Source organism: Papaver somniferum, chromosome 7, assembly GCF_003573695.1.
Source record: "Papaver somniferum cultivar HN1 chromosome 7, ASM357369v1, whole genome shotgun sequence".
Lineage (NCBI taxonomy): Eukaryota > Viridiplantae > Streptophyta > Magnoliopsida > Ranunculales > Papaveraceae > Papaver > Papaver somniferum.
The window spans coordinates 30,198,477-30,213,118 of NC_039364.1; the positions used below are offsets into that span (position 1 = coordinate 30,198,477).

Below are 14,642 nucleotides of genomic sequence, written 5' to 3' on the forward strand. Positions count from 1 at the left end.
AAAAAAAAAAAAAAAAACGATGTATATATTCAGAAAAAAAATATCAGAAAAATAAAAAAAAATGAAGTATTTATCAATTCCATCCTCTCTTGTTCCAAAAATAAAAGAGAGTAGTCAATGTAAATAAGAGTCATGTAAAGAGTCATTTTGTTGTTTCATTGTAATAAGCAAGGAGGGTGTATGCCATTGATGTACAACGCGAGTAATTGTGAAACACCTCCTACTCATTCACAATTCTCGTAAAGTCCGGACAGCTAGCTAGATTTCGACCTTGGTTCTTAGCCTGAGAAACTATCTCTTGGTGATTAGTAGTCATAACATCCGATCTTTCTTTACACATGTGTAGATACACTTTACACTCTTATCACATGTCTTTATTTGTTATCAGTGCTAGGATTGTGCCTTTGATAGCTAGATTGACATCTCCATTTTGATGTGAGCTTAAACTGACTTGCACATGTCACATTTGATGGAATCTGAGCTTATATTTTGACCTAGAACTTTGTAGGTACGTTCTAAGCAAACCTTCACGAGACTTCACTCGTCCACTAGGGACACTTAGTGGTTTAAAAGGCTTAGTGCATACGCTAAATGCATTCGAGAGACCAGCGACAGTGGTATAGGTAGGATTTCCTTAGTTTTGTTTTACTTGAGGACAAGTAAAATTCAGGTTTGGGGGTATTTGATTAGTGATAAAAAGTGCATATTTCTATATATTTTTCTTGACATTTAACTCATCCTTTGTGCATTAATTCTACATTTTATCCCATATTCTGTATTTTCATTGTTTTCATGAATAAATATTTTTATTAATTAATTTTGCATTTTTAGGTAATAAATAAAGACTAGATGAGTTGCGGAGCGAAAAGAGCAAAGACACGAAAAAAAGCCGGAGGAAACTCTAGCGGAAAAGAAGTGCAGAACGCGGTATGGAAGACTCAAGGATGAAAATGGGCTTAAAAAGGAAGAAATTGTTCTTAAAGAAGAAGTGGGCTCAAGATTACCTAAGCCCAAATCCAATTCCTAAACCCAAACCCATATCCTAAACCCAAAATTCAATACCCAAACCCGTTTTCCTTCTTAACCGTAAGATTGGATCCATTCCATCATCCAACGGTCGCTGCGTCATCATGCATCAGATTTCGATGCACCTGACCAACACTACAACACCGAACTCCATCTTGAGCCGTTAGTTTCATTGTATTTTTGCATCCAACGGTCTCTCATAATCTGTCTCCATCTAGCCGTTAGATTCGTTTCAGAAGTTATCATCCCACGGCTCAGCTTCGCGAAACATCAAAATCTTTATCCCTGCCTCACACCTTAATACCCAAATACCTAATACCCACACCAAACAAGACCCTAACAAATTTCCATCGGGTTCTCCTTCTTCTCCCCCTTTCTTCTTCTCCACAGCAGATCCTTCCCCTTCCACCTGCTCCACCAACTCGCTGCCACCACCACCAACTCCACACGAGCCCTCAAATCTCTTCCATACGTAAACCCATCACTACCCTACCCCTCTATCAACTTATTTCATCATTTCTCAACCCTTTTTCTCTGAAACCCTAGGATTAAGGGATGATGAAATAAGTTAGGTTAGAGAAGCAATTGAGAGTAGCAGGAGACGCAATAGAGGAAATAGAAGCATGGGTCGAAGCTCTCACGTGTTTTCAGATATTAGGTATGCATTAATTTCAATTTTTATCAAACCCTAATTTTTCTGTTTTTTGGGGATTTTGGAGAGAGTGTGTATAAACTATAAATAGATGCTTTGGGGTGTTGTAATAGGTGTTCTTGGGTTAGCCGATATACCCCCTAATTGGGTTAATTTTAATTTCAATTTCATGTTTAATTTCAATTTCAATTATACTGTGAGTACTTGTTCTTCACTGTTAAACTCTGTTCTGATGTTATGTTCATGTTCTTGTGTATGTTAATGTTCATGTAAATCACCATGTTTGTTATGTTCTAATTCACCACTAGGGTGAGAAGACAACTGAACTTTGTTGGTTAGCCATTTGGGTTAGACCCTGTTGAGCTCAAAACATTTAGGTTAGTAACATTCCAAAGGTTCACTGGCTTGTGATTAGTGGTGCTTTAAACAGACCATTAATGCTAGGAGTTAGTGATAATCTAAGGGATTCACAAAGCCATATTAGTTAGAGACCTAGACCCTAAATGACCTGTGATTGCCTATGCTTTAATCAGATAGGCAATGCTAGGGGTTATCCAAGGACTTTAGGTAGTTAACTAGCCACATGACAGGGATGTAACCAAGGTGAACTAGCTAGGTGAAGGAGAATTCTCATCCATCTTCATACACTTCCATCTTCAACTGTTTTGCTTGTTTTCTGTTTTCTTTCATTTATTTTACCTTCATTGCTCACTGTTTGTTTTCCCCTCATGATCACAGTGGTGTCTTAACACCACAATCTTTACTTGTTTCACTCACTGTTTACTGCCCCCATTCAGCTCTCATACATCAGTCCATTCAGCTCCATGTTAGCTTAGGCTAGAGAAGCTAGAAAACAACATTTGCTCCCCCTTGTCCCTGTGGACTTTCCCTTTCTTCCCATTCTAGCTACAATTGACCCTGTATACTTGCAGGTCAATTTGTAGGTTGTTTTTAGAAACCTACCAACACCCAAATTTACCATTTCCAGCAGAATCAGTTTTTACCCCAAAACACTCCCCAATAGTATTTCCAGATTGCTTGTCCTTTAGTGTGATTCTAGCTGTTGTCAGTTCCTATAGTCCCTCCTCATTGTTATTAGGAGTTTCTTCATCCTTTAAGAATCTCTTTCTTTTTCCTAACCTGGCTGCATCCTTTGGTTCAGATATGGATTGAATCTTCACAACTTTACCATCTATTGGTGAAACAAATGGTGTAGGCTTGACATTCCTCCTAGTAATTGGCTTAAGAGTGATATTTGTATTTGAACGCACATTGGTACTTTTTTAATTCTTCCTACACCTCCAAAGGGTAGTGGTTTCTCATGGGATTCTTTCAGCTACTCAGCTGCATCTTTGCAAGCTTCTTTGAAATGATTGATAATAAAGCATTCTCTACATATTTTGTTTGGCTTTTTTTCATAAAAAAAATCTGACCCATTTAGTAGATCCAGTTGCAGTAATTGCTAGAACACCTCTTTTCAAAGGAGTTGTGAGTTCAATTCTGACACAGATCTTCACTGGAATACCATCAACTGGAATAACATTGGTTGGCTCACTTGCAAGAACTCGTCCCAGTAGTTTTCCTGTTTCCTCAACAGATTTCACATGCATATGCTCTGGTTGCAGATTTTTTGAGTTGTATCAAGTACACTTTCTTGATCCAATCAATATTTTGATGAATCAGTCCTTGAAAAGAATCAAACAAGATGCATAATTTTCCATCAATGTTCCATGGACCTTCTTCAATGATTTTGTCCACCAAGTCCTGATTCATAAGCTTAAAAATCATTACATTAGTATTAACTTCAATAATCTCGACTTCTTCAGGAGGGATGAAAGGCCAAGTAAACTGAATATTCTTTTCCACTACACCATAGGACATTTTTCCTTTTATTTTTATCTTCCAATTTAAACAAAAATCCCATTCTCCATCCTTCACCTCTTCGTTAGGTACAATCTCATCTTGATTGAGAAGAACTATATCTTCATCAGATTGCAGCTCCAGAGTAGCTTTTTTAAATCTCAACACTAGCTCAGATACTTCATTACTTGATTTTTGAATAATCTCACCATTTATCTGGTTTTCGGCAATTTAATTATTTTTCCTCAAGATGTTTACAAGATTTGTGGGTTTCTGAAATTTAGGTTTTGTATCACTTGTATACAAATTAGGGTTACTTAGAATAGAATGGATTTTGATATTTTTGCGAATTAATCATCGAGAGATTTTGGGGATCGGTTGAAACAGAAAAGGCAAGGATATGAGTTGTACTTGACCAAAGAAGAAAGAGGGATACTAACATTTCAAACTTGTAACAAACTCTGTATTTTTTGCACGTGTAACAACCATGTGAGGGTTTATTAATTCCTAGTTGGGTCGGTGAAAAACCAATCTTCTCCTATGAAGAAACCGACAACAATGATGATCACAGAAGAAAATTTTAATTGAACAAGCGATAATACAACAACAACAAACGCATTAGTCAACACTGGATACCCGTCAAACGTCATATTTGGACAAAGCAATCTGTAAACACAAAGAGGAGAAATGGATTTAGTTAGACATTATCAAATGTGAAAAATGTAAAACTTTTCGAATCAGACTTAAAATAGAAAGGGGTGGGGAAACATAAGCATATTAAAGTAAAGACATTAGAGAGATTTCACTATAGCATTAAGAAAGGAATGAATTGAAATTTTCGAAAAACTGGGTTAACTCAGTTTATTTTGCAGAGAAGAGAGAGAATATCCAATGTTCTTAGCTGCACAAACTGTTTGACTCTGACTTCTTTGTATTTCTCCCTCCATCCGATTTTCCCAGCTGGGAATCCGTGACACTCGTAATCAAAACCATACCTTTCTTACCAAATTGGCACATAGAACGATTAATAATGAGGATTTTCTATGAGTTAAAATTTTAAAACTTAAATATTATTATAATACTAATCGTGGTTACATGGATAGTTTTTATGCAGCAACCTTAAATACCGGTATAAGAAGACTGGTTTGCTTCACTCATTTTTTTGATAGACGAGTAATTGATGGAATTACAAATGAAGTCGGTATTACAAGTTTATTTTTAGGAGAGGGGATCAAAAATGTAGGGGGCGGAAGAATATCTTCTTATCTATTCTTCTATTCATTTTTTTTTATTAATATTAATTTTACAAAAATTTATGATAGAGGAGGTCTTTATCTTCTTTAAGTTTAAGTATTTCTAACTTCGAATTTTCTTACGAACAAAGGGAAGGGGAAGGGTCTTCTTCGATGGATCCTTCTTCCCGTTTAGTCCCCTTTGTTTCAGAAATTGTTTCTCCCTCACTTTCCCCCCTTTCTTCCGTTTCGGCAGTTTCTTTTAGTTTCTTAGTAATAATAGGCGACGGTATTCTGCCTAAATAGTAGACACAGGTGATAAATAAGAGAATACTAAAGATTCGAGCAATAGAATTTCTCAATTCTGACACAAGGTACTTATTCGATCTAATAAAATTATTTTCCGTATCCAGAATAATACCAATCCAACCCATTTCAAAAATAAAATGTGACGAATTAACCAACCAATAAAACTAGTTGTTACAAATAACATCTTGTTGTTGTATCGAAACATATAAATGTTGACTAATCTGGCTAATGTTGAACTCGGTAAAATGAAATGGTTGAATAATTGAAAAATGAGATTATTCAGGAATACACATTGAATGCTGAGATTACGCATTGAGTTTTTGGTAGTAGATCCATAATAAAAAAACATTTTTGTGGTTGTTCCAGAAGAAATGAAACAGAACTATGATAGTTATTGTATGAGGTCTACCCAATGCTAGATGGAGAGGCGCATAATAGATGGATATGAACATTATGAGCTGTCCCGTGATAAAACCCGTTGTTGCTGATACCTCCTTCTCGGTTCCTTCTTCCATAACCCGAGCTCGGAGAAGGAAGAGATAAGAGGGCTCTATGGAGAATGTGGTCAGATATCCATAATAGAGTCCAACCATAACGACCAAATTTATTATCTTCATGCATAAGGATAATAAATTACCTAGTGGATAAGATTTCAAAATCATCACAAACCCCCCTTTTATCTTTTCTATTGCAATTTCTCGATTATTATATGATGATCTCATTATGAAATAAAAAAAAGTAACATGTCATAGGTATGGAGAAGTATCAAGAAAGGTTTGAAAATTATAAGTAAAAACAACACTTAGCAAATTAACAGTGGTGAAAATATCAGGATTTAGTCCGACTTCTGGTTACCCAAGCAAGATTCTATTCTAGCCCCAAAAATTAACGACAAACACAAATTAGTCTGTCAACTGATTGACAACTTTGGCAACCAGAACTTAGAAATTATAAACAAACACATTGATCAAACTGTTGTTCACAAAATTATGTCGATAACTCTAAATATTGCAAAGAAAGATAAAATCAGATGGAAGTTTAATCCTACGAGAGAATTTACTACTAGGTATGTTTACAAGTACATTTCTGGATATATTTATAGTCAGAATGTTACTAGTTTCTAGAAAAATATACATAATCTCAATCATATACCTAAGATACATATGTTAGAATGGAAAGTGGTGTCCAGAGTTTTCTGCCTCTTGGAAAACGAATGAGTCTATATAATAAGAGTGTTGATCCCTATTGTAAACTATGTAATTCTGACATCCCTAAGGATGAAACTCACTTGTTTATAGATTGGAATTTTACTAATCAGTTTGGTTTGCAACGTCTTTTGGTTTTATTTTAAACTATAATCATAACAATGATATTCAAAAATTATTTACTTTCTGGATGAATGATAATATACTTAAGGAGTTTTGGCTTAAAATAACTTGCATCATCCGGTACATATGGAAATGCAAAATAAAGTTGTTTTTGAAAATATTAGTCCTAATCCTAGGGATCTCATTAATATCATAAATTTATATCATCTTTACAATTATAGGGATACACCTACTAGGCACGTCACAATGTTAGTCCTACTACCCAAAATTCCTTAAACCTACTAGACTTTGCTATGAAAATACTCAAAATCCATACTGGATTTTCTTGAAGCTAAATATATCATGGGATTTGCGATTTATATTATGGATATCACAGGTTGAAGAAGACACATCAAAGCAGGACCAAGCTGGGCAGCAAACCCCCTAAATGCCGAATCAAAAGCGTGTTCTGACGCTCTCAATTGGATTAAGGATTTGGGATTGAGCAATTGTAGTCTACGATTAAACTGTCAGAATTTGGTTACTTATCTGATGAAGACTTAAATCCTAATTTGAAAATCCCTAGGAAAGCTTATATATGATGTATGTATTGTAACGTGTTTAAATATCTAATTAGTAGATAAAATAGCTAAGGAGGCTTGGAAAAACAAAAATGATTTCCTTCTCCATTGATTATTTATCCGAGGATTTGCAATCCTAGGATAGATCAGGAACAATTTTACCTTATGTAACAGCCTTTAATCTTCAATAAATCTGTGTTTTTTTTTTCTTTTTACTATTCCCTCCGTACCACATATATAGGCGGTGAGAGAAAATTCTCTTAGATTAAGAAAAACACATTGGATTTATAATTTTTTTATGTTTTTTCATGTTTTACTCCTTCTCCTATTAATAACCCAATTATCTACGTACCATGTATGAAAATATTCACTTAAAAAATAATAATCCGCCTATCTAGTGGTACAACCAAAATTCAAAGTTCCCCGTACGGGGGAGTATTTTTCCTAGCCTCTAGGTTATCTTCCTCCTCGGTACACGTTTTACTCCTCCCTCCCCCTCTCTCTCTCTTCGTACAGAAAAAAGTGAACCCCAATTACTTCAATAACAGAATAAACCACCATCTCCGTTACCGCCCTAGCAAGAACACCCTAGGGTGGTAATGGAGCAGCCCTAGGATCATGCATCTACCATTACTACCCATACATGTCCTGTGGCTTCATCAACAAAAACAATACCTAATTTTGTAATTAGCGTCAGGAACATCATCACCAGACACCAGCTGAAGAGATCGAGGACGGAAAAACAAATGAGGATAGTCAAGAAGATAGATAGAATAGTTGAAGTGGCCGATCCCAGTGGTGGTGATCAAGTACTGGGAGAAGAAGAAGCCAGTAGTAATAGCAATGAAGGTGCATCAGTTTAAGCTTTATCTCGGCAATTTGACTGTTAATTGTGACGGTGATCAACTAGCTGGGATAATTTAAGATTACAGAAGTAGTGAGATGATTGAGGTATATATTTAATTTCTAAATTACATTTTTAATTCTTTATTTAATTGTGACAGTGATCAACTTGTAGTATTAATTATTGGTTATTTTTCATTGATTATCAGCTGGAAGGACGAGCATTGCAAGAAACTAGAAGAAAATCTCCACCAGAATTATAACAGAGAGGATTGGTCCATTGCCAATGAAGGATGTCTATAACATCTCCTGTTCTCTTCCTCTAATCTTCATTTTGCTTCTTTTGGTACGTCCTCTTCTCAATTATTCTAATGTTGTGTAGTAGTTTTAGGGTTTAGTTAATCACTCAGAAAATACAGTTCTCAGTAAGCATCTTACAAGATTTAATTCGTCTGCGGCTAATTTGGTCGCTTAATTGGGAAATCAAGTCATTGGATTCATTATATCCATCCATTTATCGCTGTTATTTGTCCTTTGTAATGTCTACAGTATTTCTGTGTATCGTGTGTTATTTACTTGTTCATTTTTTGGATTGTGTGATTGCAGTTTCATCAGTTATCTCTCACTACAGTAATGGGAGACAGTGAAACTCTAGTTACACTGGGGTCTGCTAATATGGAGTACCCGTCTGGTGATTACAAGCATGTGACCTCAAATGTCATCTTAAAGGATGAGAATGTAGGTGATCAAGCTACAGACAGCGTGGATCCCAGTATGATTATGCAAGAAGCACCTATTACCTCAGCCGAAGATGGCGGTAAAACAACAGGTATACATATTAGCCACTTGCTTCAAAAAAAAACATATTAGCCACAATAATGTTAGCCAAGAAAACTTGCAAGCTGGAGTTTATGATTCTACTATGAAACGCAATGCTACAACTAATCACGATATGGATGGTGAGCAACCGTCGGAGGCTATATGAGATTTCTGTTCCTTAAATAATCCTTTGTTGGCCCTTAGCTCCATGCAAGTATATTATGTTGGCAGTTGATCAGTAAGGTTTTGCAAAACTTGTATGACATGAAATGGGACAACATGACTTTCACGCATCAGGCGTTAAACTGAGGAAAATGATTTGAAAGTCATGTCATTACAGTGAGGATACTGTGGGTTAACTATTTATTATGTCTAACATTTCAGCAGTTTCTACTGCAGAAGAGCGACTGTGGAGCATAGTCAAGTCCAACTCATTAGACTTCAATGCTTGGACAGCACTAATTAAAGAGACGGAGAAGGAGGCAGAGGTATGTTTATTGTTCGTCCAGACTCTAGAAATTCCAACAATTAATTCCGTAGCGTCTGGAATTCGTTACAGTGGTCAGAGATTTGGTCTCAGATTTCAGCATCCTTCCATTGAAGGCCCCTGACTTAGCTCCACCTCTGTGTTTTTATGCCGTTATGACCGTTATCTGGAGCCTTATTTTCAGTTACTTAATACGCCTGTTGTAAATTACCTGCTCTGAAATGGCTCGTACATGGCTAGCCTAGATACAAAAACGTTTTTCTGCTAATTCGTACATAGCTAACCTAGATACATAACTAAGATCTTCTCATTCACTTGCAAGGTTAACTGGGTTATTTTATGACTGGGAGGAATTGCTTGATAGTCTTTTTTTTTCCTTCTTTTTCTAATTGCTTGATGGTCACCTCTCCATTCAGGTATTTATTCTTCTGGATTAATTAACTCATATCTTCCTGTTGGCAGGGCAATATATCAAAAATCGAGAAGGTTTATGATGCCTATTTAGCAGAATTCCCGTTGTGTTATGGTTACTGGAAGAAGTACGCAGACCATGAAGCACGCCTGGCCTCTGTTGACAAAGTCCTAGAGGTGTATGAGCGGGCAGTTGTATCCGTGACTTACTCTGTGGACATTTGGTTGCATTATTGTGTGTTTTCCATGTCGTTGAAGAATGAAGATCCTGAAACTGTTAGAAGGTATTGACTTATTTCTTCTTGGTTGACATATAGTTGTTGGAGATTGAAGTCATGTACACATGATTTTTTCACTGAGATGTGAATTTGCTGATTTTCTGTTTCAATGTAATCTTATTTCGGTGTGCCTGAAGCAGTGCTACCTCTGATTTTTGGTGGAAGGTTTGACGGGGATGCATTTTAGAATAGTGATTTTCTAATTGCAAACCCTGTCCCAAGGCTATTTAATAGGTTTGATAGTTATAGGATTTCTATTACAGTACTTTAAGCTCATTTTGAGAATTCCCTTTATTTTTCTCCAAAGGCGTCTATAATAGTCATATAGTTCTCAGTCTGTTACTGCTCTCTTTAAACATGGCACGTTACACACTGTCGTGCGTGCATCGATATACAAAATGCTGCTTGTAAGATCATATCTAGTTAGGGGTTAAGATGGCCTATCTCTGCTTGGTTTTTGTTTCCAGGTAGGTAAATGCAGCAGGTTGTCATAGGCCCTTTATGGGAATTTTCTTGTTCTTTCAGCACACTCTGATTAGCTCTCATGGTGATTAGCTCTCATGGTTGCATTATTATTACTGGTGAACTGTGTTTTGTAGTGATAAGGCTCCATGTTTGTGTGGTTTTTCAGGTTGTTTGAAAGGGGTTTGGCTTATGTCGGGACTGATTATCTGTCATATCCTCTTTGGGATAAATTCATCGAGTACGAAGACTCGCAGCAGGAGTATGGTCGCCTTGCTACGATTTACACGAAAGTGCTGGAAAGTCCTAATCAACAACTTGATCGCTATTTCACCAGGTAATTCTGCGTTACACAACTTATTCAGTTGCAAGATGTAGCATATTTTGAAATTATTTGACGCATGCGGTGTTGGATTAATTTTTAACCTTTTTAGTGTTGTTTATAGTACCTACTTGTTGCTTGATATATTGGCAATTTGGCATATTATGTTATTTTGAGCTCTTACTGGGTCTGGTATTGCTTCACTACTGTTTCTGCATTCTCTCTCTCTCTCTCTCTCTCTCTCTCTCTCTTTTTAATTTTTTTATATTGATAATGTTTGGGCCTGGTCGGCACCACGCTCTTGCCCTTTGCGCATGATGTTAGCGTATTGGTGTCATATGCAATCCACCCTTGATAATCTACATTTATCATCTTTTTATTGTTTGGTATAGAGTTTGAACAACTTGGAATTGAAAAAAGTACAATCACGAAATAGTGAAAGCTACTGAATTTTTTGACAGAAGCTGAATCACTCTCATCTTAAGTCTTTGATCAATTACCTGGAGCTAGTAATACTCATGTGTTCTGTTTTATACGTGATGCTTTTTGTTTGCTGAATCTCTTTTTTTGCCTTATTCTATTGTCCTCAGCTTCAAGGAGGTGGCTGAAAGTAGGCCTTTATCAGAAATTAGGACCACTGAGGAAGCTTCTGCCGCTGAAGCTAGTGGCCAGGGCGTTGAATGGGAGTTTCACCCTGATGATCCAGAAAATTCTCCTAAACCTCTCTGTGCTTGCTTAATAGAAGCAAAGGAGTTGGAGAAGTATGTCGCCATCAGGGAAGAGATGTATAAGAAAGCTAAAGAGTTCGGTACCAAGATCGTTGGTTTTGAAACAGCTATTAGGAGGCCTTACTTCCATGTGTACTCCATCAAAAGCTCGGAGCTTCAAAATTGACATAACTATCTTGATTTTATAGAAGGACAAGATGACTTTAACAAGGTATGATCGATTACATTTAGCAGCCCCGCGACAATCACATCTTCAGTTGGTTTAAGATTTTAGTTCTTCTATCTTGTGAACTGTGTGTTGAGTTGCAGCTAAGTCATATTGCTGCATTATATCACTTATTGTCCATAACTTGAAGCAACTTGTAAAAAGGGTAAATGACCTACTGATGCCAAAGCATGGGTCCCACCATTTGATTTCTGTTAGGCTATGTACTTCAACCTCTCATTTGTCAGTGGATATTTAAGGTTAATGATACATTGTTGTACAACAGATATTATCCTTTTAAAATTCGAATCTCGTACCTGCTGGTATTTTTATCTCGGTAATCATCCATCTCAACTAAGAAAGGAGGGTCCCTCTCGTATTTGGAGGGCCTACTCTCGTTGTTTTATATTAGTTTCTATTGTTGTACATATTGAATTAGAATGTGACGCTGTGCATTGCTATATAGGTTGTCAATTTATATGAACTATGCCTAATTGCATGCGCCAACTATCCTGAGTTCTGGATACGGTATGTTTTAAGCATGGAAGTTAAAGGAAGAATGGATTTGCAATTAATGCTCTTGGTCGTGCTACTCAAGTCTTTGTCAAGGTATGCCACACTTCTGTTCCACTTTTCTAGAGTTGTCTTTATCCAGTATTCGTTGTTTCATTTTGTACCAATAGTTGGAGAGAAAAAGGAAATATACACAATTTTTAATTCTTCTTCAGCATCCTGTATTCCCTTATCTGACTAGGAATCTAGGATACATGTGCCCCTGTTGGACACTGATACATGGTATCAGTTGGAAGAAAGCTTAAATGAGAACGTTTACGTACATGCATATATTTTGTACTGAACTCCGGACCTAGTATTCTTTTACTAGGCATTTAGTTGGAAAAAACTACTAGTATCTATCTCCATCTTATGCCCAGCACTTCAAATGTACACAGGACAGGTTACATTTTTGTTGTGTTGGTGTCAACACAACAAAAATTCAGAAAAGAGCTGTATCCTTGTTGTAGATGAAGTCAATATGACTTTGAATTTAGGTTGCTCTGTATGAGTTTTACAGTTCCATTTCTGAAGTCAAATGCACATCAATATTGATATTCTTGCAAAAGTTACATAGTAGCATTTTTTTAATCTCTCATTAGTGTCATGCATATTCAACAGCAACATCCAGAAATTCATCTTTTCGTGGCTAGATTCAGAGAACGGAGAGGGGATATTCAGGAAGCTCGTGCTGCAAATATTAAGCATGCCAACATGGAACATCGACTAGTAAGATTTCTTACAGCCTTTTTAGTAGATTCCATTAGTCTCGGCATCATATTTATTAAATTTATGCCCTGCCTTCGGGTTTTACAGGGTAATATTGAAGAGGCTTCATCATCGTTTGAACAGGCTATTGCCACTGAAAAAGGGAAAGAGCAGTCATAAATATTGCGTATGCTGTTTGTTCAGTATTCCCGTTTTTTCTGTACCTGGTGAGTGAAAGTGCAAAAATGCTCTTTATGCTGGGCTCTTACATAAAGTGAATGTGCAGGAGCGTTCGTTAGTATGAAACAAGTTATTTTTTTAATTACGATGCTAAATGTTTTAGAAGAATGTTTTGCTAAAATATCAGCTGGTAATTGGTATACATGCTTAAAAGACATAAAGTGTTGGTTTCTGACGACCTTTTGTTCCCTCTAATGGGTTTAGGGTTTTTGACATCAATGAATTGCATGTTCTATCTTTGATCGTCTATCGACTATTTGACAAACTTTGTTGCTAGCTGTTAGTAACGTTGTTGACATATGGTAACTTCATCTCTAATTTCTGAAACCTGTTGCGGTTGCTTTCAATTGTGCTCCCAAATCCATGGTTCCCCATGTCTCTTAATCGTTTTCGAATGCCTTTTTCTGGGTCTGGTTATACTGGAGTAGAAGTAGGGCCTTATTCTTTTTCTTTAAAACTGTTAACAATAGATTAGGATTGGTTTCAAATTGCCTTTATTTTGATTTGCCTTTAGTTTTGAGAATTTAACTATTTTTTGGGAATTGAAGGTAAATGATTTGTGGGTTTTTTTCTCTTCTTTTTGGCAGCAACCTTATTCACAATCAGTGGCGTCTGCAGCAGCAGCTCCAGTCCCTCTGTCTGCGGGAGCACCAGCAGCTTACTATGGCGGGAGTCTTGAGAACGATGAGCAAAATTGAGTATATCATCTCCATTTTTGCTATTGTAAACTGTCTACTTTTTTCGAGCCGAGTAGTGCAGCACATTTCTGAACAAGCGAATACATTGCTGCACTACTGAGTGAAGAACACATGTGTTGAAGTTAGCCTTCTTATAACCATTGTGAATCACAAATTCCATAAATACTTAATTTCTAGAGATACCTGTAACAGCCATGGAAGAGCCCTCTTAATAGCAACCACTTGAACTTATGAGCCCCTAATAAAAAATTATTAATGCTGGTTGAAATTTTGATTTATCACATCGTTGTGAATTTTAGGCGGGTGTCCTAGCTAAATGGGGAGCTAATACAAATTCACTGTCCTAGCTAAATGGGCAACACACAATGTGGAAGGAGCCACCTTATTTTCCATCACTGCCTTTGATTTTTCACTGTTTCTTTTCAATTAGAGGCAAGGTTTATGCCCCTTGAACTTGAAGTGCCTTAACCATCGGAAACATGGCAAGTAGTTTGACACTCACTTCCCAAGTTGGAGGTGGAGGGTTCAATTTTTCCTGTCCAACAACAATAAATGGTTTATGCCCGACTTTACCATCCCATTAGAGTGGTAGGTGTTCTTATTTCTTACCCTACCAAAATTCATGTTCGTGGAGCAAAATCTACCAGGCTAAATTGGGGCCTATGCCACTTAATGGCGGGCGGCCTATGGATTTCTTCATCCACCCAATTGAAAATGATAAGGGATGTCTAAAGATCGTAAAATTATTAGATTAACCTTAAAAAAAAGCTTTAATTATTCTAACTAGGGCTGCACAACGGGTAGGGTGGGTAGGATATGGCCTATACCCGCCACCCTACCCGTTTACCAGCGGTTAAGAAAATCTTTACCCGCCAAATAATGGATAGGGTAGGATACGGTTAAAAAACTGGCGGGTAGGGTA

The 14,642-nt window shown here is 36.8% G+C and overlaps 1 pseudogene; it reads left to right on the forward strand.

Moving 5' to 3' along the window:
- Positions 1-7,453: 7,453 nt before the first annotated feature.
- On the forward strand, positions 7,454-13,720 carry LOC113294459 (annotated as a pseudogene).
- The last annotated feature ends 922 nt before the right edge of the window (positions 13,721-14,642 follow it).